The 20,281-nt window shown below is 44.3% G+C and overlaps 20 non-coding genes across 20 annotated transcripts; all 20 read left to right on the forward strand.

Moving 5' to 3' along the window:
* The first annotated feature begins 295 nt into the window (after positions 1-295).
* Positions 296-377, forward strand: trnal-aag (transfer RNA leucine (anticodon AAG)). Its single transcript has one exon. It is a non-coding gene; the product is annotated as a tRNA-Leu (tRNA).
* Positions 378-1,130: 753 nt separating this feature from the next.
* Positions 1,131-1,212, forward strand: trnal-uag (transfer RNA leucine (anticodon UAG)). Its single transcript has one exon. It is a non-coding gene; the product is annotated as a tRNA-Leu (tRNA).
* A 756-nt stretch (positions 1,213-1,968) lies between these two features.
* On the forward strand, positions 1,969-2,050 carry trnal-aag (transfer RNA leucine (anticodon AAG)). The gene has a single exon. It is a non-coding gene; the product is annotated as a tRNA-Leu (tRNA).
* A 756-nt stretch (positions 2,051-2,806) lies between these two features.
* On the forward strand, positions 2,807-2,888 carry trnal-uag (transfer RNA leucine (anticodon UAG)). The gene has a single exon. It is a non-coding gene; the product is annotated as a tRNA-Leu (tRNA).
* A 757-nt stretch (positions 2,889-3,645) lies between these two features.
* Positions 3,646-3,727, forward strand: trnal-uag (transfer RNA leucine (anticodon UAG)). Its single transcript has one exon. It is a non-coding gene; the product is annotated as a tRNA-Leu (tRNA).
* Positions 3,728-4,483: 756 nt separating this feature from the next.
* trnal-aag (transfer RNA leucine (anticodon AAG)) lies at positions 4,484-4,565 on the forward strand. The gene has a single exon. It is a non-coding gene; the product is annotated as a tRNA-Leu (tRNA).
* Positions 4,566-6,194: 1,629 nt separating this feature from the next.
* trnal-uag (transfer RNA leucine (anticodon UAG)) lies at positions 6,195-6,276 on the forward strand. The gene has a single exon. It is a non-coding gene; the product is annotated as a tRNA-Leu (tRNA).
* Positions 6,277-7,033: 757 nt separating this feature from the next.
* On the forward strand, positions 7,034-7,115 carry trnal-uag (transfer RNA leucine (anticodon UAG)). Its single transcript has one exon. It is a non-coding gene; the product is annotated as a tRNA-Leu (tRNA).
* Positions 7,116-7,872: 757 nt separating this feature from the next.
* Positions 7,873-7,954, forward strand: trnal-uag (transfer RNA leucine (anticodon UAG)). The gene has a single exon. It is a non-coding gene; the product is annotated as a tRNA-Leu (tRNA).
* A 756-nt stretch (positions 7,955-8,710) lies between these two features.
* Positions 8,711-8,792, forward strand: trnal-aag (transfer RNA leucine (anticodon AAG)). Its single transcript has one exon. It is a non-coding gene; the product is annotated as a tRNA-Leu (tRNA).
* Positions 8,793-9,987: 1,195 nt separating this feature from the next.
* On the forward strand, positions 9,988-10,069 carry trnal-uag (transfer RNA leucine (anticodon UAG)). Its single transcript has one exon. It is a non-coding gene; the product is annotated as a tRNA-Leu (tRNA).
* Positions 10,070-10,826: 757 nt separating this feature from the next.
* trnal-aag (transfer RNA leucine (anticodon AAG)) lies at positions 10,827-10,908 on the forward strand. Its single transcript has one exon. It is a non-coding gene; the product is annotated as a tRNA-Leu (tRNA).
* Positions 10,909-12,117: 1,209 nt separating this feature from the next.
* trnal-uag (transfer RNA leucine (anticodon UAG)) lies at positions 12,118-12,199 on the forward strand. Its single transcript has one exon. It is a non-coding gene; the product is annotated as a tRNA-Leu (tRNA).
* Positions 12,200-13,385: 1,186 nt separating this feature from the next.
* Positions 13,386-13,467, forward strand: trnal-uag (transfer RNA leucine (anticodon UAG)). Its single transcript has one exon. It is a non-coding gene; the product is annotated as a tRNA-Leu (tRNA).
* A 756-nt stretch (positions 13,468-14,223) lies between these two features.
* trnal-uag (transfer RNA leucine (anticodon UAG)) lies at positions 14,224-14,305 on the forward strand. Its single transcript has one exon. It is a non-coding gene; the product is annotated as a tRNA-Leu (tRNA).
* Positions 14,306-15,062: 757 nt separating this feature from the next.
* Positions 15,063-15,144, forward strand: trnal-aag (transfer RNA leucine (anticodon AAG)). Its single transcript has one exon. It is a non-coding gene; the product is annotated as a tRNA-Leu (tRNA).
* Positions 15,145-15,899: 755 nt separating this feature from the next.
* On the forward strand, positions 15,900-15,981 carry trnal-aag (transfer RNA leucine (anticodon AAG)). The gene has a single exon. It is a non-coding gene; the product is annotated as a tRNA-Leu (tRNA).
* Positions 15,982-16,738: 757 nt separating this feature from the next.
* Positions 16,739-16,820, forward strand: trnal-aag (transfer RNA leucine (anticodon AAG)). The gene has a single exon. It is a non-coding gene; the product is annotated as a tRNA-Leu (tRNA).
* A 1,362-nt stretch (positions 16,821-18,182) lies between these two features.
* On the forward strand, positions 18,183-18,264 carry trnal-aag (transfer RNA leucine (anticodon AAG)). The gene has a single exon. It is a non-coding gene; the product is annotated as a tRNA-Leu (tRNA).
* Positions 18,265-19,895: 1,631 nt separating this feature from the next.
* trnal-aag (transfer RNA leucine (anticodon AAG)) lies at positions 19,896-19,977 on the forward strand. The gene has a single exon. It is a non-coding gene; the product is annotated as a tRNA-Leu (tRNA).
* Positions 19,978-20,281: the final 304 nt, after the last annotated feature.

A 20,281-nucleotide genomic window follows, 5' to 3' on the forward strand; every position in this document is an offset into this window, starting at 1 on the left:
TTGACTTAGCGACCATTGCCGCAAGGGTCTAAAGGACAAGAACTGTTGAGCAAAAGCAGACATCGTGCTTAAATCCAAAGCAGCTGCTGCAAGTTTTTTTTGCTTTTCCAACCTACGACTACTCTTTATTTTCAATTCAACTGCTTTGGTCATCTGATCACGTTTCTGGACTAAAAGGCTAAACGTTGGAACAAGGTAACTGGAACATCTCGAAATCTTGGTTCTCAGTGGAACAAGTGTGTGCTGCGTAGCTCACTAAGTGAGTGACTGCAAACACCAGTAGGGCGTGTTTTCAGGTAGTGTGGCCGAGTGGTCTAAGGCGCTGGATTAAGGCTCCAGTCTCTCAGGAGGCGTGGGTTCAAATCCCACCACTGCCATTTGACAAGGTTCGCTGTCTGTTAACAAGACGAATACCGAAAAAAAAATTGACCTGTAAGGAGGTTGTGTGTTTGAGACCTCAGCCATCAAGAAAAGCTGTAAAATGAGTCTGAGCTCACTGACTCAACCAAAGCATGTTTTTCAGTGCATCACCATACCAAAATACTAGCAACTTTATTTGTTGTTGGACTTATGAAAGAGCAATCAAAAACTCTCCTAATATGCTAAAAGTATGGATCATTACCTCTGTCTTATAAAAGCAGTTGCAAATCTTGTCCTCCTTCCTGCAAATGCAGTCAAGTTATCGTGCGTTCGCACTATCTTTACCCGTAAAGACTTGATTAGTAAACCAAAGATTTGCAAGCCCAAATCTCTTCAAAATGTAGCAGAGTGGCGCAGCGGAAGCGTGCTGGGCCCATAACCCAGAGGTCGATGGATCGAAACCATCCTCTGCTAATTGACTTAGCGACCATTGCCGCAAGGGTCTAAAGGACAAGAACTGTTGAGCAAAAGCAGACATCGTGCTTAAATCCAAAGCAGCTGCTGCAAGTTTTTTTTGCTTTTCCAACCTACGACTACTCTTTATTTTCAATTCAACTGCTTTGGTCATCTGATCACGTTTCTGGACTAAAAGGCTAAACGTTGGAACAAGGTAACTGGAACATCTCGAAATCTTGGTTCTCAGTGGAACAAGTGTGTGCTGCGTAGCTCACTAAGTGAGTGACTGCAAACACCAGTAGGGCGTGTTTTCAGGTAGTGTGGCCGAGTGGTCTAAGGCGCTGGATTTAGGCTCCAGTCTCTCAGGAGGCGTGGGTTCAAATCCCACCACTGCCATTTGACAAGGTTCGCTGTCTGTTAACAAGACGAATACCGAAAAAAAAATTGACCTGTAAGGAGGTTGTGTGTTTGAGACCTCAGCCATCAAGAAAAGCTGTAAAATGAGTCTGAGCTCACTGACTCAACCAAAGCATGTTTTTCAGTGCATCACCATACCAAAATACTAGCAACTTTATTTGTTGTTGGACTTATGAAAGAGCAATCAAAAACTCTCCTAATATGCTAAAAGTATGGATCATTACCTCTATCTTATAAAAGCAGTTGCAAATCTTGTCCTCCTTCCTGCAAATGCAGTCAAGTTATCGTGCGTTCGCACTATCTTTACCCGTAAAGACTTGATTAGTAAACCAAAGATTTGCAAGCCCAAATCTCTTCAAAATGTAGCAGAGTGGCGCAGCGGAAGCGTGCTGGGCCCATAACCCAGAGGTCGATGGATCGAAACCATCCTCTGCTAATTGACTTAGCGACCATTGCCGCAAGGGTCCAAAGGACAAGAACTGTTGTGCAAAAGCAGACGTCGTGCTTAAATCCAAAGCAGCCGCTGCAAGTTTTTTTGCTTTTCCAACCTCCGACCTACAACTACTTATTTTCAATTCAACTGCTTTGGTCATCTGATCACGTTTCTGGACTAAAAGGCTAAACGTTGGAACAAGGTAACTGGAACATCTCGAAATCTTGGTTCTCAGTGGAACAAGTGTGTGCTGCGTAGCTCACTAAGTGAGTGACTGCAAACACCAGTAGGGCGTGTTTTCAGGTAGTGTGGCCGAGTGGTCTAAGGCGCTGGATTAAGGCTCCAGTCTCTCAGGAGGCGTGGGTTCAAATCCCACCACTGCCATTTGACAAGGTTCGCTGTCTGTTAACAAGACGAATACCGAAAAAAAAATTGACCTGTAAGGAGGTTGTGTGTTTGAGACCTCAGCCATCAAGAAAAGCTGTAAAATGAGTCTGAGCTCACTGACTCAACCAAAGCATGTTGTTCAGTGCATCACCATACCAAAATACTAGCAACTTTATTTGTTGTTGGACTTATGAAAGAGCAATCAAAAACTCTCCTAATATGCTAAAAGTATGGATCATTACCTCTATCTTATAAAAGCAGTTGCAAATCTTGTCCTCCTTCCTGCAAATGCAGTCAAGTTATCGTGCGTTCGCACTATCTTTACCCGTAAAGACTTGATTAGTAAACCAAAGATTTGCAAGCCCAAATCTCTTCAAAATGTAGCAGAGTGGCGCAGCGGAAGCGTGCTGGGCCCATAACCCAGAGGTCGATGGATCGAAACCATCCTCTGCTAATTGACTTAGCGACCATTGCCGCAAGGGTCCAAAGGACAAGAACTGTTGTGCAAAAGCAGACGTCGTGCTTAAATCCAAAGCAGCCGCTGCAAGTTTTTTTGCTTTTCCAACCTCCGACCTACAACTACTTATTTTCAATTCAACTGCTTTGGTCATCTGATCACGTTTCTGGACTAAAAGGCTAAACGTTGGAACAAGGTAACTGGAACATCTCGAAATCTTGGTTCTCAGTGGAACAAGTGTGTGCTGCATAGCTCACTAAGTGACTGACTGCAAACACCAGTAGTGCATGTTTTCAGGTAGTGTGGCCGAGTGGTCTAAGGCGCTGGATTTAGGCTCCAGTCTCTCAGGAGGCGTCGGTTCAAATCCCACCACTGCCATTTGACAAGGTTCGCTGTCTGTTAACAAGACGAATACCGAAAAAAAAATTGACCTGTAAGGAGGTTGTGTGTTTGAGACCTCAGCCATCAAGAAAAGCTGTAAAATGAGTCTGAGCTCACTGACTCAACCAAAGCATGTTGTTCAGTGCATCACCATACCAAAATACTAGCAACTTTATTTGTTGTTGGACTTATGAAAGAGCAATGAAAAACTCTCCTAATATGCTAAAAGTATGGATCATTACCTCTATCTTATAAAAGCAGTTGCAAATCTTGTCCTCCTTCCTGCAAATGCAGTCAAGTTATCGTGCGTTCGCACTATCTTTACCCGTAAAGACTTGATTAGTAAACCAAAGATTTGCAAGCCCAAATCTCTTCAAAATGTAGCAGAGTGGCGCAGCGGAAGCGTGCTGGGCCCATAACCCAGAGGTCGATGGATCGAAACCATCCTCTGCTAATTGACTTAGCGACCATTGCCGCAAGGGTCCAAAGGAAAAGAACTGTTGTGCAAAAGCAGACGTCGTGCTTAAATCCAAAGCAGCCGCTGCAAGTTTTTTTTGCTTTTCCAACCTCCGACCTACAACTACTTATTTTCAATTCAACTGCTTTGGTCATCTGATCACGTTTCTGGACTAAAAGGCTAAACGTTGGAACAAGGTAACTGGAACATCTCGAAATCTTGGTTCTCAGTGGAACAAGTGTGTGCTGCGTAGCTCACTAAGTGAGTGACTGCAAACACCAGTAGGGCGTGTTTTCAGGTAGTGTGGCCGAGTGGTCTAAGGCGCTGGATTTAGGCTCCAGTCTCTGAGGAGGCGTGGGTTCAAATCCCACCACTGCCATTTGACAAGGTTCGCTGTCTGTTAACAAGACGAATACCGAAAAAAAAATTGACCTGTAAGGAGGTTGTGTGTTTGAGACCTCAGCCATCAAGAAAAGCTGTAAAATGAGTCTGAGCTCACTGACTCAACCAAAGCATGTTTTTCAGTGCATCACCATACCAAAATACTAGCAACTTTATTTGTTGTTGGACTTATGAAAGAGCAATCAAAAACTCTCCTAATATGCTAAAAGTATGGATCATTACCTCTATCTTATAAAAGCAGTTGCAAATCTTGTCCTCCTTCCTGCAAATGCAGTCAAGTTATCGTGCGTTCGCACTATCTTTACCCGTAAAGACTTGATTAGTAAACCAAAGATTTGCAAGCCCAAATCTCTTCAAAATGTAGCAGAGTGGCGCAGCGGAAGCGTGCTGGGCCCATAACCCAGAGGTCGATGGATCGAAACCATCCTCTGCTAATTGACTTAGCGACCATTGCCGCAAGGGTCCAAAGGACAAGAACTGTTGTGCAAAAGCAGACGTCGTGCTTAAATCCAAAGCAGCCGCTGCAAGTTTTTTTGCTTTTCCAACCTCCGACCTACAACTACTTATTTTCAATTCAACTGCTTTGGTCATCTGATCACGTTTCTGGACTAAAAGGCTAAACGTTGGAACAAGGTAACTGGAACATCTCGAAATCTTGGTTCTCAGTGGAACAAGTGTGTGCTGCGTAGCTCACTAAGTGAGTGACTGCAAACACCAGTAGGGCGTGTTTTCAGGTAGTGTGGCCGAGTGGTCTAAGGCGCTGGATTAAGGCTCCAGTCTCTCAGGAGGCGTGGGTTCAAATCCCACCACTGCCATTTGACAAGGTTCGCTGTCTGTTAACAAGACGAATCCTGAAAAAAAGTTGACCTGTAAGGAGGTTGTGTGTTTGAGACCTCAGCCATCAAGAAAAGCTGTAAAATGAGTCTGAGCTCACTGACTCAACCAAAGCATGTTGTTCAGTGCATCACCATACCAAAATACTAGCAACTTTATTTGTTGTTGGACTTATGAAAGAGCAATCAAAAACTCTCCTAATATGCTAAAAGTATGGATCATTACCTCTATCTTATAAAAGCAGTTGCAAATCTTGTCCTCCTTCCTGCAAATGCAGTCAAGTTATCGTGCGTTCCCACTATCTTTACCCGTAAAGACTTGATTAGTAAACCAAAGATTTGCAAGCCCAAATCTCTTCAAAATGTAGCAGAGTGGCGCAGCGGAAGCGTGCTGGGCCCATAACCCAGAGGTCGATGGATCGAAACCATCCTCTGCTAATTGACTTAGCGACGTGTGTCAAGAACTGTTGAGCGAAAGCAGACATCATGCTTAAATCCAAAGCAGCTGCTGCAAGTTTTTTTTGCTTTTCCAACCTACGACTACTCTTTATTTTCAATTCAACTGCTTTGGTCATCTTATGACGTTTCTGGACTAAAAGGCTAAACGTTGGAACAAGGTAACTGGAACATCTCGAAATCTTGGTTCTCAGTGGAACAAGTGTGTGCTGCGTAGCTCACTAAGTGAGTGACTGCAAACACCAGTAGGGCGTGTTTTCAGGTAGTGTGGCAGAGTGGTCTAAGGCGCCACTCTGCTACATTTTGATGAGATTTGCAAGCCCAAATCTCATCAAAATGTAGCAGAGTGGCGCAGCGGAAGCGTGCTGGGCCCATAACCCAGAGGTCGATGGATCGAAACCATCCTCTGCTAATTGACTTAGCGACCATTGCCGCAAGGGTCCAAAGGAAAAGAACTGTTGTGCAAAAGCAGACGTCGTGCTTAAATCCAAAGCAGCCGCTGCAAGTTTTTTTGCTTTTCCAACCTCCGACCTACAACTACTTATTTTCAATTCAACTGCTTTGGTCATCTTATGACGTTTCTGGACTAAAAGGCTAAACGTTGGAACAAGGTAACTGGAACATCTCGAAATCTTGGTTCTCAGTGGAACAAGTGTGTGCTGCGTAGCTCACTAAGTGAGTGACTGCAAACACCAGTAGGGCGTGTTTTCAGGTAGTGTGGCAGAGTGGCTAGGGGCCATCTTAACGTTTCGATGAGATTTGCAAGCCCAAATCTCATCAAAATGTAGCAGAGTGGCGCAGCGGAAGCGTGCTGGGCCCATAACCCAGAGGTCGATGGATCGAAACCATCCTCTGCTAATTGACTTAGCGACCATTGCCGCAAGGGTCTAAAGGACAAGAACTGTTGAGCAAAAGCAGACATCGTGCTTAAATCCAAAGCAGCTGCTGCAAGTTTTTTTGCTTTTCCAACCTACGACTACAACTATTATTTTCAATTCAACTGCTTTGGTCATCTGATCACGTTTCTGGACTAAAAGGCTAAACGTTGGAACAAGGTAACTGGAACATCTCGAAATCTTGGTTCTCAGTGGAACAAGTGTGTGCTGCGTAGCTCACTAAGTGAGTGACTGCAAACACCAGTAGGGCGTGTTTTCAGGTAGTGTGGCCGAGTGGTCTAAGGCGCTGGATTTAGGCTCCAGTCTCTCAGGAGGCGTGGGTTCAAATCCCACCACTGCCATTTGACAAGGTTCGCTGTCTGTTAACAAGACGAATACCGAAAAAAAAAATTGACCTGTAAGGAGGTTGTGTGTTTGAGACCTCAGCCATCAAGAAAAGCTGTAAAATGAGTCTGAGCTCACTGACTCAACCAAAGCATGTTGTTCAGTGCATCACCATACCAAAATACTAGCAACTTTATTTGTTGTTGGACTTATGAAAGAGCAATCAAAAACTCTCCTAATATGCTAAAAGTATGGATCATTACCTCTATCTTATAAAAGCAGTTGCAAATCTTGTCCTCCTTCCTGCAAATGCAGTCAAGTTATCGTGCGTTCCCACTATCTTTACCCGTAAAGACTTGATTAGTAAACCAAAGATTTGCAAGCCCAAATCTCTTCAAAATGTAGCAGAGTGGCGCAGCGGAAGCGTGCTGGGCCCATAACCCAGAGGTCGATGGATCGAAACCATCCTCTGCTAATTGACTTAGCGACCATTGCCGCAAGGGTCCAAAGGACAAGAACTGTTGTGCAAAAGCAGACGTCGTGCTTAAATCCAAAGCAGCCGCTGCAAGTTTTTTTGCTTTTCCAACCTCCGACCTACAACTACTTATTTTCAATTCAACTGCTTTGGTCATCTGATCACGTTTCTGGACTAAAAGGCTAAACGTTGGAACAAGGTAACTGGAACATCTCGAAATCTTGGTTCTCAGTGGAACAAGTGTGTGCTGCGTAGCTCACTAAGTGAGTGACTGCAAACACCAGTAGTGCATGTTTTCAGGTAGTGTGGCCGAGTGGTCTAAGGCGCTGGATTTAGGCTCCAGTCTCTGAGGAGGCGTGGGTTCAAATCCCACCACTGCCATTTGACAAGGTTCGCTGTCTGTTAACAAGACGAATACCGAAAAAAAAAATTGACCTGTAAGGAGGTTGTGTGTTTGAGACCTCAGCCATCAAGAAAAGCTGTAAAATGAGTCTGAGCTCACTGACTCAACCAAAGCATGTTTTTCAGTGCATCACCATACCAAAATACTAGCAACTTTATTTGTTGTTGGACTTATGAAAGAGCAATCAAAAACTCTCCTAATATGCTAAAAGTATGGATCATTACCTCTATCTTATAAAAGCAGTTGCAAATCTTGTCCTCCTTCCTGCAAATGCAGTCAAGTTATCGTGCGTTCGCACTATCTTTACCCGTAAAGACTTGATTAGTAAACCAAAGATTTGCAAGCCCAAATCTCTTCAAAATGTAGCAGAGTGGCGCAGCGGAAGCGTGCTGGGCCCATAACCCAGAGGTCGATGGATCGAAACCATCCTCTGCTAATTGACTTAGCGACCATTGCCGCAAGGGTCCAAAGGACAAGAACTGTTGTGCAAAAGCAGACGTCGTGCTTAAATCCAAAGCAGCCGCTGCAAGTTTTTTTGCTTTTCCAACCTCCGACCTACAACTACTTATTTTCAATTCAACTGCTTTGGTCATCTGATCACGTTTCTGGACTAAAAGGCTAAACGTTGGAACAAGGTAACTGGAACATCTCGAAATCTTGGTTCTCAGTGGAACAAGTGTGTGCTGCGTAGCTCACTAAGTGAGTGACTGCAAACACCAGTAGGGCGTGTTTTCAGGTAGTGTGGCCGAGTGGTCTAAGGCGCTGGATTTAGGCTCCAGTCTCTGAGGAGGCGTGGGTTCAAATCCCACCACTGCCATTTGACAAGGTTCGCTGTCTGTTAACAAGACGAATACCGAAAAAAAAATTGACCAGTAAGGAGGTTGTGTGTTTGAGACCTCAGCCATCAAGAAAAGCTGTAAAATGAGTCTGAGCTCACTGACTCAACCAAAGCATGTTGTTCAGTGCATCACCATACCAAAATACTAGCAACTTTATTTGTTGTTGGACTTATGAAAGAGCAATCAAAAACTCTCCTAATATGCTAAAAGTATGGATCATTACCTCTATCTTATAAAAGCAGTTGCAAATCTTGTCCTCCTTCCTGCAAATGCAGTCAAGTTATCGTGCGTTCCCACTATCTTTACCCGTAAAGACTTGATTAGTAAACCAAAGATTTGCAAGCCCAAATCTCATCAAAATGTAGCAGAGTGGCGCAGCGGAAGCGTGCTGGGCCCATAACCCAGAGGTCGATGGATCGAAACCATCCTCTGCTAATTGACTTAGCGACCATTGCCGCAAGGGTCCAAAGGAAAAGAACTGTTGTGCAAAAGCAGACGTCGTGCTTAAATCCAAAGCAGCCGCTGCAAGTTTTTTTGCTTTTCCAACCTCCGACCTACAACTACTTATTTTCAATTCAACTGCTTTGGTCATCTGATCACGTTTCTGGACTAAAAGGCTAAACGTTGGAACAAGGTAACTGGAACATCTCGAAATCTTGGTTCTCAGTGGAACAAGTGTGTGCTGCGTAGCTCACTAAGTGAGTGACTGCAAACACCAGTAGGGCGTGTTTTCAGGTAGTGTGGCCGAGTGGTCTAAGGCGCTGGATTAAGGCTCCAGTCTCTCAGGAGGCGTGGGTTCAAATCCCACCACTGCCATTTGACAAGGTTCGCTGTCTGTTAACAAGACGAATACCGAAAAAAAAATTGACCTGTAAGGAGGTTGTGTGTTTGAGACCTCAGCCATCAAGAAAAGCTGTAAAATGAGTCTGAGCTCACTGACTCAACCAAAGCATGTTGTTCAGTGCATCACCATACCAAAATACTAGCAACTTTATTTGTTGTTGGACTTATGAAAGAGCAATCAAAAACTCTCCTAATATGCTAAAAGTATGGATCATTACCTCTATCTTATAAAAGCAGTTGCAAATCTTGTCCTCCTTCCTGCAAATGCAGTCAAGTTATCGTGCGTTCGCACTATCTTTACCCGTAAAGACTTGATTAGTAAACCAAAGATTTGCAAGCCCAAATCTCATCAAAATGTAGCAGAGTGGCGCAGCGGAAGCGTGCTGGGCCCATAACCCAGAGGTCGATGGATCGAAACCATCCTCTGCTAATTGACTTAGCGACCTGTGTCAAAGAAAAGAACTGTTGAGCAAAAGCAGACATCATGCTTAAATCCAAAGCAGCTGCTGCAAGTTTTTTTTGCTTTTCCAACCTACGACCTACAACTATTATTTTCAATTCAACTGCTTTGGTCATCTTATGACGTTTCTGGACTAAAAGGCTAAACGTTGGAACAAGGTAACTGGAACATCTCGAAATCTTGGTTCTCAGTGGAACAAGTGTGTGCTGCGTAGCTCACTAAGTGAGTGACTGCAAACACCAGTAGGGCGTGTTTTCAGGTAGTGTGGCAGAGTGGTCTAAGGCGCCACTCTGCTACATTTTGATGAGATTTGCAAGCCCAAATCTCATCAAAATGTAGCAGAGTGGCGCAGCGGAAGCGTGCTGGGCCCATAACCCAGAGGTCGATGGATCGAAACCATCCTCTGCTAATTGACTTAGCGACCATTGCCGCAAGGGTCCAAAGGAAAAGAACTGTTGTGCAAAAGCAGACGTCGTGCTTAAATCCAAAGCAGCCGCTGCAAGTTTTTTTGCTTTTCCAACCTCCGACCTACAACTACTTATTTTCAATTCAACTGCTTTGGTCATCTGATCACGTTTCTGGACTAAAAGGCTAAACGTTGGAACAAGGTAACTGGAACATCTCGAAATCTTGGTTCTCAGTGGAACAAGTGTGTGCTGCGTAGCTCACTAAGTGAGTGACTGCAAACACCAGTAGGGCATGTTTTCAGGTAGTGTGGCCGAGTGGTCTAAGGCGCTGGATTTAGGCTCCAGTCTCTGAGGAGGCGTGGGTTCAAATCCCACCACTGCCATTTGACAAGGTTCGCTGTCTGTTAACAAGACGAATACCGAAAAAAAAAATTGACCAGTAAGGAGGTTGTGTGTTTGAGACCTCAGCCATCAAGAAAAGCTGTAAAATGAGTCTGAGCTCACTGACTCAACCAAAGCATGTTGTTCAGTGCATCACCATACCAAAATACTAGCAACTTTATTTGTTGTTGGACTTATGAAAGAGCAATCAAAAACTCTCCTAATATGCTAAAAGTATGGATCATTACCTCTATCTTATAAAAGCAGTTGCAAATCTTGTCCTCCTTCCTGCAAATGCAGTCAAGTTATCGTGCGTTCGCACTATCTTTACCCGTAAAGACTTGATTAGTAAACCAAAGATTTGCAAGCCCAAATCTCTTCAAAATGTAGCAGAGTGGCGCAGCGGAAGCGTGCTGGGCCCATAACCCAGAGGTCGATGGATCGAAACCATCCTCTGCTAATTGACTTAGCGACCATTGCCGCAAGGGTCCAAAGGACAAGAACTGTTGTGCAAAAGCAGACGTCGTGCTTAAATCCAAAGCAGCCGCTGCAAGTTTTTTTGCTTTTCCAACCTCCGACCTACAACTACTTATTTTCAATTCAACTGCTTTGGTCATCTGATCACGTTTCTGGACTAAAAGGCTAAACGTTGGAACAAGGTAACTGGAACATCTCGAAATCTTGGTTCTCAGTGGAACAAGTGTGTGCTGCGTAGCTCACTAAGTGACTGACTGCAAACACCAGTAGGGCGTGTTTTCAGGTAGTGTGGCCGAGTGGTCTAAGGCGCTGGATTAAGGCTCCAGTCTCTCAGGAGGCGTGGGTTCAAATCCCACCACTGCCATTTGACAAGGTTCGCTGTCTGTTAACAAGACGAATACCGAAAAAAAGTTGACCTGTAAGGAGGTTGTGTGTTTGAGACCTCAGCCATCAAGAAAAGCTGTAAAATGAGTCTGAGCTCACTGACTCAACCAAAGCATGTTGTTCAGTGCATCACCATACCAAAATACTAGCAACTTTATTTGTTGTTGGACTTATGAAAGAGCAATCAAAAACTCTCCTAATATGCTAAAAGTATGGATCATTACCTCTATCTTATAAAAGCAGTTGCAAATCTTGTCCTCCTTCCTGCAAATGCAGTCAAGTTATCGTGCGTTCGCACTATCTTTACCCGTAAAGACTTGATTAGTAAACCAAAGATTTGCAAGCCCAAATCTCATCAAAATGTAGCAGAGTGGCGCAGCGGAAGCGTGCTGGGCCCATAACCCAGAGGTCGATGGATCGAAACCATCCTCTGCTAATTGACTTAGCGACCATTGCCGCAAGGGTCCAAAAGAAAAGGAACTGTTGTGCAAAAGCAGACATCATGCTTAAATCCAAAGCAGCTGCTGCAAGTTTTTTTTTGCTTTTCCAACCTACGACCTACAACTACTTATTTTCAATTCAACTGCTTTGGTCATCTGATGACGTTTCTGGACTAAAAGGCTAAACGTTGGAACAAGGTAACTGGAACATCTCGAAATCTTGGTTCTCAGTGGAACAAGTGTGTGCTGCGTAGCTCACTAAGTGAGTGACTGCAAACACCAGTAGGGCGTGTTTTCAGGTAGTGTGGCAGAGTGGTCTAAGGCGCCGACTCTGCTACATTTTGATGAGATTTGCAAGCCCAAATCTCATCAAAATGTAGCAGAGTGGCGCAGCGGAAGCGTGCTGGGCCCATAACCCAGAGGTCGATGGATCGAAACCATCCTCTGCTAATTGACTTAGCGACCATTGCCGCAAGGGTCCAAAGGAAAAGAACTGTTGTGCAAAAGCAGACGTCGTGCTTAAATCCAAAGCAGCCGCTGCAAGTTTTTTTGCTTTTCCAACCTCCGACCTACAACTACTTATTTTCAATTCAACTGCTTTGGTCATCTGATCACGTTTCTGGACTAAAAGGCTAAACGTTGGAACAAGGTAACTGGAACATCTCGAAATCTTGGTTCTCAGTGGAACAAGTGTGTGCTGCGTAGCTCACTAAGTGAGTGACTGCAAACACCAGTAGTGCATGTTTTCAGGTAGTGTGGCCGAGTGGTCTAAGGCGCTGGATTTAGGCTCCAGTCTCTGAGGAGGCGTGGGTTCAAATCCCACCACTGCCATTTGACAAGGTTCGCTGTCTGTTAACAAGACGAATACCGAAAAAAAAATTGACCTGTAAGGAGGTTGTGTGTTTGAGACCTCAGCCATCAAGAAAAGCTGTAAAATGAGTCTGAGCTCACTGACTCAACCAAAGCATGTTGTTCAGTGCATCACCATACCAAAATACTAGCAACTTTATTTGTTGTTGGACTTATGAAAGAGCAATCAAAAACTCTCCTAATATGCTAAAAGTATGGATCATTACCTCTATCTTATAAAAGCAGTTGCAAATCTTGTCCTCCTTCCTGCAAATGCAGTCAAGTTATCGTGCGTTCGCACTATCTTTACCCGTAAAGACTTGATTAGTAAACCAAAGATTTGCAAGCCCAAATCTCTTCAAAATGTAGCAGAGTGGCGCAGCGGAAGCGTGCTGGGCCCATAACCCAGAGGTCGATGGATCGAAACCATCCTCTGCTAATTGACTTAGCGACGTGTGTCAAGAACTGTTGAGCGAAAGCAGACATCATGCTTAAATCCAAAGCAGCTGCTGCAAGTTTTTTTTGCTTTTCCAACCTACGACTACTCTTTATTTTCAATTCAACTGCTTTGGTCATCTTATGACGTTTCTGGACTAAAAGGCTAAACGTTGGAACAAGGTAACTGGAACATCTCGAAATCTTGGTTCTCAGTGGAACAAGTGTGTGCTGCGTAGCTCACTAAGTGAGTGACTGCAAACACCAGTAGGGCGTGTTTTCAGGTAGTGTGGCAGAGTGGTCTAAGGCGCCACTCTGCTACATTTTGATGAGATTTGCAAGCCCAAATCTCATCAAAATGTAGCAGAGTGGCGCAGCGGAAGCGTGCTGGGCCCATAACCCAGAGGTCGATGGATCGAAACCATCCTCTGCTAATTGACTTAGCGACCATTGCCGCAAGGGTCCAAAGGAAAAGAACTGTTGTGCAAAAGCAGACGTCGTGCTTAAATCCAAAGCAGCCGCTGCAAGTTTTTTTGCTTTTCCAACCTCCGACCTACAACTACTTATTTTCAATTCAACTGCTTTGGTCATCTGATCACGTTTCTGGACTAAAAGGCTAAACGTTGGAACAAGGTAACTGGAACATCTCGAAATCTTGGTTCTCAGTGGAACAAGTGTGTGCTGCGTAGCTCACTAAGTGAGTGACTGCAAACACCAGTAGTGCATGTTTTCAGGTAGTGTGGCCGAGTGGTCTAAGGCGCTGGATTTAGGCTCCAGTCTCTGAGGAGGCGTGGGTTCAAATCCCACCACTGCCATTTGACAAGGTTCGCTGTCTGTTAACAAGACGAATACCGAAAAAAAAATTGACCAGTAAGGAGGTTGTGTGTTTGAGACCTCAGCCATCAAGAAAAGCTGTAAAATGAGTCTGAGCTCACTGACTCAACCAAAGCATGTTGTTCAGTGCATCACCATACCAAAATACTAGCAACTTTATTTGTTGTTGGACTTATGAAAGAGCAATCAAAAACTCTCCTAATATGCTAAAAGTATGGATCATTACCTCTATCTTATAAAAGCAGTTGCAAATCTTGTCCTCCTTCCTGCAAATGCAGTCAAGTTATCGTGCGTTCGCACTATCTTTACCCGTAAAGACTCGATTAGTAAACCAAAGATTTGCAAGCCCAAATCTCTTCAAAATGTAGCAGAGTGGCGCAGCGGAAGCGTGCTGGGCCCATAACCCAGAGGTCGATGGATCGAAACCATCCTCTGCTAATTGACTTAGCGACCATTGCCGCAAGGGTCCAAAGGACAAGAACTGTTGTGCAAAAGCAGACGTCGTGCTTAAATCCAAAGCAGCCGCTGCAAGTTTTTGTGCTTTTCCAACCTCTGACCTACAACTACTTATTTTCAATTCAACTGCTTTGGTCATCTGATCACGTTTCTGGACTAAAAGGCTAAACGTTGGAACAAGGTAACTGGAACATCTCGAAATCTTGGTTCTCAGTGGAACAAGTGTGTGCTGCGTAGCTCACTAAGTGAGTGACTGCAAACACCAGTAGGGCATGTTTTCAGGTAGTGTGGCCGAGTGGTCTAAGGCGCTGGATTTAGGCTCCAGTCTCTGAGGAGGCGTGGGTTCAAATCCCACCACTGCCATTTGACAAGGTTCGCTGTCTGTTAACAAGACGAATACCGAAAAAAAAAATTGACCAGTAAGGAGGTTGTGTGTTTGAGACCTCAGCCATCAAGAAAAGCTGTAAAATGAGTCTGAGCTCACTGACTCAACCAAAGCATGTTGTTCAGTGCATCACCATACCAAAATACTAGCAACTTTATTTGTTGTTGGACTTATGAAAGAGCAATCAAAAACTCTCCTAATATGCTAAAAGTATGGATCATTACCTCTATCTTATAAAAGCAGTTGCAAATCTTGTCCTCCTTCCTGCAAATGCAGTCAAGTTATCGTGCGTTCGCACTATCTTTACCCGTAAAGACTTGATTAGTAAACCAAAGATTTGCAAGCCCAAATCTCATCAAAATGTAGCAGAGTGGCGCAGCGGAAGCGTGCTGGGCCCATAACCCAGAGGTCGATGGATCGAAACCATCCTCTGCTAATTGACTTAGCGACCATTGCCGCAAGGGTCCAAAGGACAAGAACTGTTGTGCAAAAGCAGACGTCGTGCTTAAATCCAAAGCAGCCGCTGCAAGTTTTTGTGCTTTTCCAACCTCTGACCTACAACTACTTATTTTCAATTCAACTGCTTTGGTCATCTGATCACGTTTCTGGACTAAAAGGCTAAACGTTGGAACAAGGTAACTGGAACATCTCGAAATCTTGGTTCTCAGTGGAACAAGTGTGTGCTGCGTAGCTCACTAAGTGAGTGACTGCAAACACCAGTAGGGCGTGTTTTCAGGTAGTGTGGCCGAGTGGTCTAAGGCGCTGGATTAAGGCTCCAGTCTCTCAGGAGGCGTGGGTTCAAATCCCACCACTGCCATTTGACAAGGTTCGCTGTCTGTTAACAAGACGAATACCGAAAAAAAGTTGACCTGTAAGGAGGTTGTGTGTTTGAGACCTCAGCCATCAAGAAAAGCTGTAAAATGAGTCTGAGCTCACTGACTCAACCAAAGCATGTTGTTCAGTGCATCACCATACCAAAATACTAGCAACTTTATTTGTTGTTGGACTTATGAAAGAGCAATCAAAAACTCTCCTAATATGCTAAAAGTATGGATCATTACCTCTATCTTATAAAAGCAGTTGCAAATCTTGTCCTCCTTCCTGCAAATGCAGTCAAGTTATCGTGCGTTCGCACTATCTTTACCCGTAAAGACTCGATTAGTAAACCAAAGATTTGCAAGCCCAAATCTCTTCAAAATGTAGCAGAGTGGCGCAGCGGAAGCGTGCTGGGCCCATAACCCAGAGGTCGATGGATCGAAACCATCCTCTGCTAATTGACTTAGCGACCATTGCCGCAAGGGTCCAAAGGACAAGAACTGTTGTGCAAAAGCAGACGTCGTGCTTAAATCCAAAGCAGCCGCTGCAAGTTTTTGTGCTTTTCCAACCTCTGACCTACAACTACTTATTTTCAATTCAACTGCTTTGGTCATCTGATCACGTTTCTGGACTAAAAGGCTAAACGTTGGAACAAGGTAACTGGAACATCTCGAAATCTTGGTTCTCAGTGGAACAAGTGTGTGCTGCGTAGCTCACTAAGTGACTGACTGCAAACACCAGTAGGGCGTGTTTTCAGGTAGTGTGGCCGAGTGGTCTAAGGCGCTGGATTAAGGCTCCAGTCTCTGAGGAGGCGTGGGTTCAAATCCCACCACTGCCATTTGACAAGGTTCGCTGTCTGTTAACAAGACGAATACCGAAAAAAAAAATTGACCAGTAAGGAGGTTGTGTGTTTGAGACCTCAGCCATCAAGAAAAGCTGTAAAATGAGTCTGAGCTCACTGACTCAACCAAAGCATGTTGTTCAGTGCATCACCATACCAAAATACTAGCAACTTTATTTGTTGTTGGACTTATGAAAGAGCAATCAAAAACTCTCCTAATATGCTAAAAGTATGGATCATTACCTCTATCTTATAAAAGCAGTTGCAAATCTTGTCCTCCTTCCTGCAAATGCAGTCAAGTTATCGTGCGTTCGCACTATCTTTACCCGTAAAGACTCGATTAGTAAACCAAAGATTTGCAAGCCCAAATCTCTTCAAAATGTAGCAGAGTGGCGCAGCGGAAGCGTGCTGGGCCCATAACCCAGAGGTCGATGGATCGAAACCATCCTCTGCTAATTGACTTAGCGACCATTGCCGCAAGGGTCCAAAGGACAAGAACTGTTGTGCAAAAGCAGACGTCGTGCTTAAATCCAAAGCAGCCGCTGCAAGTTTTTGTGCTTTTCCAACCTCTGACCTACAACTACTTATTTTCAATTCAACTGCTTTGGTCATCTGATCACGTTTCTGGACTAAAAGGCTAAACGTTGGAACAAGGTAACTGGAACATCTCGAAATCTTGGTTCTCAGTGGAACAAGTGTGTGCTGCGTAGCTCACTAAGTGACTGACTGCAAACACCAGTAGGGCGTGTTTTCAGGTAGTGTGGCCGAGTGGTCTAAGGCGCTGGATTAAGGCTCCAGTCTCTCAGGAGGCGTGGGTTCAAATCCCACCACTGCCATTTGACAAAGTTCGCCATCTGTTAATATGACAAATCCTGAAAAAAGTTGACCTGTAAGGAGGTTGTGTGTTTGAGACCTCAGCCATCAAGAAAAGCTGTAAAATGAGTCTGAGCTCACTGACTCAACCAAAGCATGTTGTTCAGTGCATCACCATACCAAAATACTAGCAACTTTATTTGTTGTTGGACTTATGAAAGAGCAATCAAAAACTCTCCTAATATGCTAAAAGTATGGATCATTACCTCTATCTTATAAAAGCAGTTGCAAATCTTGTCCTCCTTCCTGCAAATGCAGTCAAGTTATCGTGCGTTCCCACTATCTTTACCCGTAAAGACTTGATTAGTAAACCAAAGATTTGCAAGCCCAAATCTCATCAAAATGTAGCAGAGTGGCGCAGCGGAAGCGTGCTGGGCCCATAACCCAGAGGTCGATGGATCGAAACCATCCTCTGCTAATTGACTTAGCGACGTGTGTCAAGAACTGTTGAGCGAAAGCAGACATCATGCTTAAATCCAAAGCAGCTGCTGCAAGTTTTTCTTGCTTTTCCAACCTACGACTACTCTTTATTTTCAATTCAACTGCTTTGGTCATCTTATGACGTTTCTGGACTAAAAGGCTAAACGTTGGAACAAGGTAACTGGAACATCTCGAAATCTTGGTTCTCAGTGGAACAAGTGTGTGCTGCGTAGCTCACTAAGTGAGTGACTGCAAACACCAGTAGGGCGTGTTTTCAGGTAGTGTGGCAGAGTGGTCTAAGGCCAACATATGAGATTTGAAGCCCAAACTATCAAATGTAGCAGTGGACTTATGAAAACAATCAAAAACTCTCCTAATATGCTAAAAGTATGGATCATTACCTCTATCTTATAAAACAGTTGCAAATCTTGTCCTCCTTCTGCAAATGCAGTCAAGTTATGTGCGTTGCACTATCTTTACCCGTAAAACTTATTAGTAAACAAAGATTTGCAAGCCCAAATCTCATCAAAATGTAGCAGAGTGGCGCAGCGGAAGCGTGCTGGGCCCATAACCCAGAGGTCGATGGATCGAAACCATCCTCTGCTAATTGACTTAGCGACCATTGCCGCAAGGGTCTAAAGGACAAGAACTGTTGAGCAAAAGCAGACATCGTGCTTAAATCCAAAGCAGCCGCTGCAAGTTTTTTTGCTTTTCCAACCTCCGACCTACAACTACTTATTTTCAATTCAACTGCTTTGGTCATCTGATCACGTTTCTGGACTAAAAGGCTAAACGTTGGAACAAGGTAACTGGAACATCTCGAAATCTTGGTTCTCAGTGGAACAAGTGTGTGCTGCGTAGCTCACTAAGTGAGTGACTGCAAACACCAGTAGGGCGTGTTTTCAGGTAGTGTGGCCGAGTGGTCTAAGGCGCTGGATTAAGGCTCCAGTCTCTGAGGAGGCGTGGGTTCAAATCCCACCACTGCCATTTGACAAGGTTCGCTGTCTGTTAACAAGACGAATACCGAAAAAAAAATTGACCTGTAAGGAGGTTGTGTGTTTGAGACCTCAGCCATCAAGAAAAGCTGTAAAATGAGTCTGAGCTCACTGACTCAACCAAAGCATGTTGTTCAGTGCATCACCATACCAAAATACTAGCAACTTTATTTGTTGTTGGACTTATGAAAGAGCAATGAAAAACTCTCCTAATATGCTAAAAGTATGGATCATTACCTCTATCTTATAAAAGCAGTTGCAAATCTTGTCCTCCTTCCTGCAAATGCAGTCAAGTTATCGTGCGTTCGCACTATCTTTACCCGTAAAGACTTGATTAGTAAACCAAAGATTTGCAAGCCCAAATCTCTTCAAAATGTAGCAGAGTGGCGCAGCGGAAGCGTGCTGGGCCCATAACCCAGAGGTCGATGGATCGAAACCATCCTCTGCTAATTGACTTAGCGACGTGTGTCAAGAACTGTTGAGCGAAAGCAGACATCATGCTTAAATCCAAAGCAGCTGCTGCAAGTTTTTTTTGCTTTTCCAACCTACGACTACTCTTTATTTTCAATTCAACTGCTTTGGTCATCTTATGACGTTTCTGGACTAAAAGGCTAAACGTTGGAACAAGGTAACTGGAACATCTCGAAATCTTGGTTCTCAGTGGAACAAGTGTGTGCTGCGTAGCTCACTAAGTGAGTGACTGCAAACACCAGTAGGGCGTGTTTTCAGGTAGTGTGGCAGAGTGGTCTAAGGCGCCACTCTGCTACATTTCGATGAGATTTGCAAGCCCAAATCTCATCAAAATGTAGCAGAGTGGCGCAGCGGAAAGCGTGCTGGGCCCATAACCCAGAGGTCGATGGATCGAAACCATCCTCTGCTAATTGACTTAGCGCAATTGCCCAAGGGTCTAAAGGACAAGAACTGTTGAGCAAAAGAGACATCGTGCTTAAATCCAAAGCAGCTGCTGCAAGTTTTTTTGCTTTTCCAACCTACGACTACTCTTTATTTTCAATTCAACTGCTTTGGTCATCTGATCACGTTTCTGGACTAAAAGGCTAAACGTTGGAACAAGGTAACTGGAACATCTCGAAATCTTGGTTCTCAGTGGAACAAGTGTGTGCTGCGTAGCTCACTAAGTGAGTGACTGCAAACACCAGTAGGGCGTGTTTTCAGGTAGTGTGGCAGAGTGGTCTAAGGCGCCACTCTGCTACATTTTGATGAGATTTGCAAGCCCAAATCTCATCAAAATGTAGCAGAGTGGCGCAGCGGAAGCGTGCTGGGCCCATAACCCAGAGGTCGATGGATCGAAACCATCCTCTGCTAATTGACTTAGCGACCATTGCCGCAAGGGTCTAAAGGACAAGAACTGTTGAGCAAAAGAAGACATCGTGCTTAAATCCAAAGCAGCTGCTGCAAGTTTTTTTTGCTTTTCCAACCTCCGACCTACAACTACTTATTTTCAATTCAACTGCTTTGGTCATCTGATCACGTTTCTGGACTAAAAGGCTAAACGTTGGAACAAGGTAACTGGAACATCTCGAAATCTTGGTTCTCAGTGGAACAAGTGTGTGCTGCGTAGCTCACTAAGTGACTGACTGCAAACACCAGTAGGGCGTGTTTTCAGGTAGTGTGGCCGAGTGGTCTAAGGCGCTGGATTAAGGCTCCAGTCTCTCAGGAGGCGTGGGTTCAAATCCCACCACTGCCATTTGACAAGGTTCGCTGTCTGTTAACAAGACGAATACCGAAAAAAAAATTGACCTGTAAGGAGGTTGTGTGTTTGAGACCTCAGCCATCAAGAAAAGCTGTAAAATGAGTCTGAGCTCACTGACTCAACCAAAGCATGTTGTTCAGTGCATCACCATACCAAAATACTAGGAACTTTATTTGTTGTTGGACTTATGAAAGAGCAATGAAAAACTCTCCTAATATGCTAAAAGTATGGATCATTACCTCTATCTTATAAAAGCAGTTGCAAATCTTGTCCTCCTTCCTGCAAATGCAGTCAAGTT

The sequence above is a fragment of the Dicentrarchus labrax genome, unplaced genomic scaffold, assembly GCF_905237075.1.
Source record: "Dicentrarchus labrax unplaced genomic scaffold, dlabrax2021, whole genome shotgun sequence".
Taxonomy (NCBI): Eukaryota; Metazoa; Chordata; class Actinopteri; family Moronidae; genus Dicentrarchus; species Dicentrarchus labrax.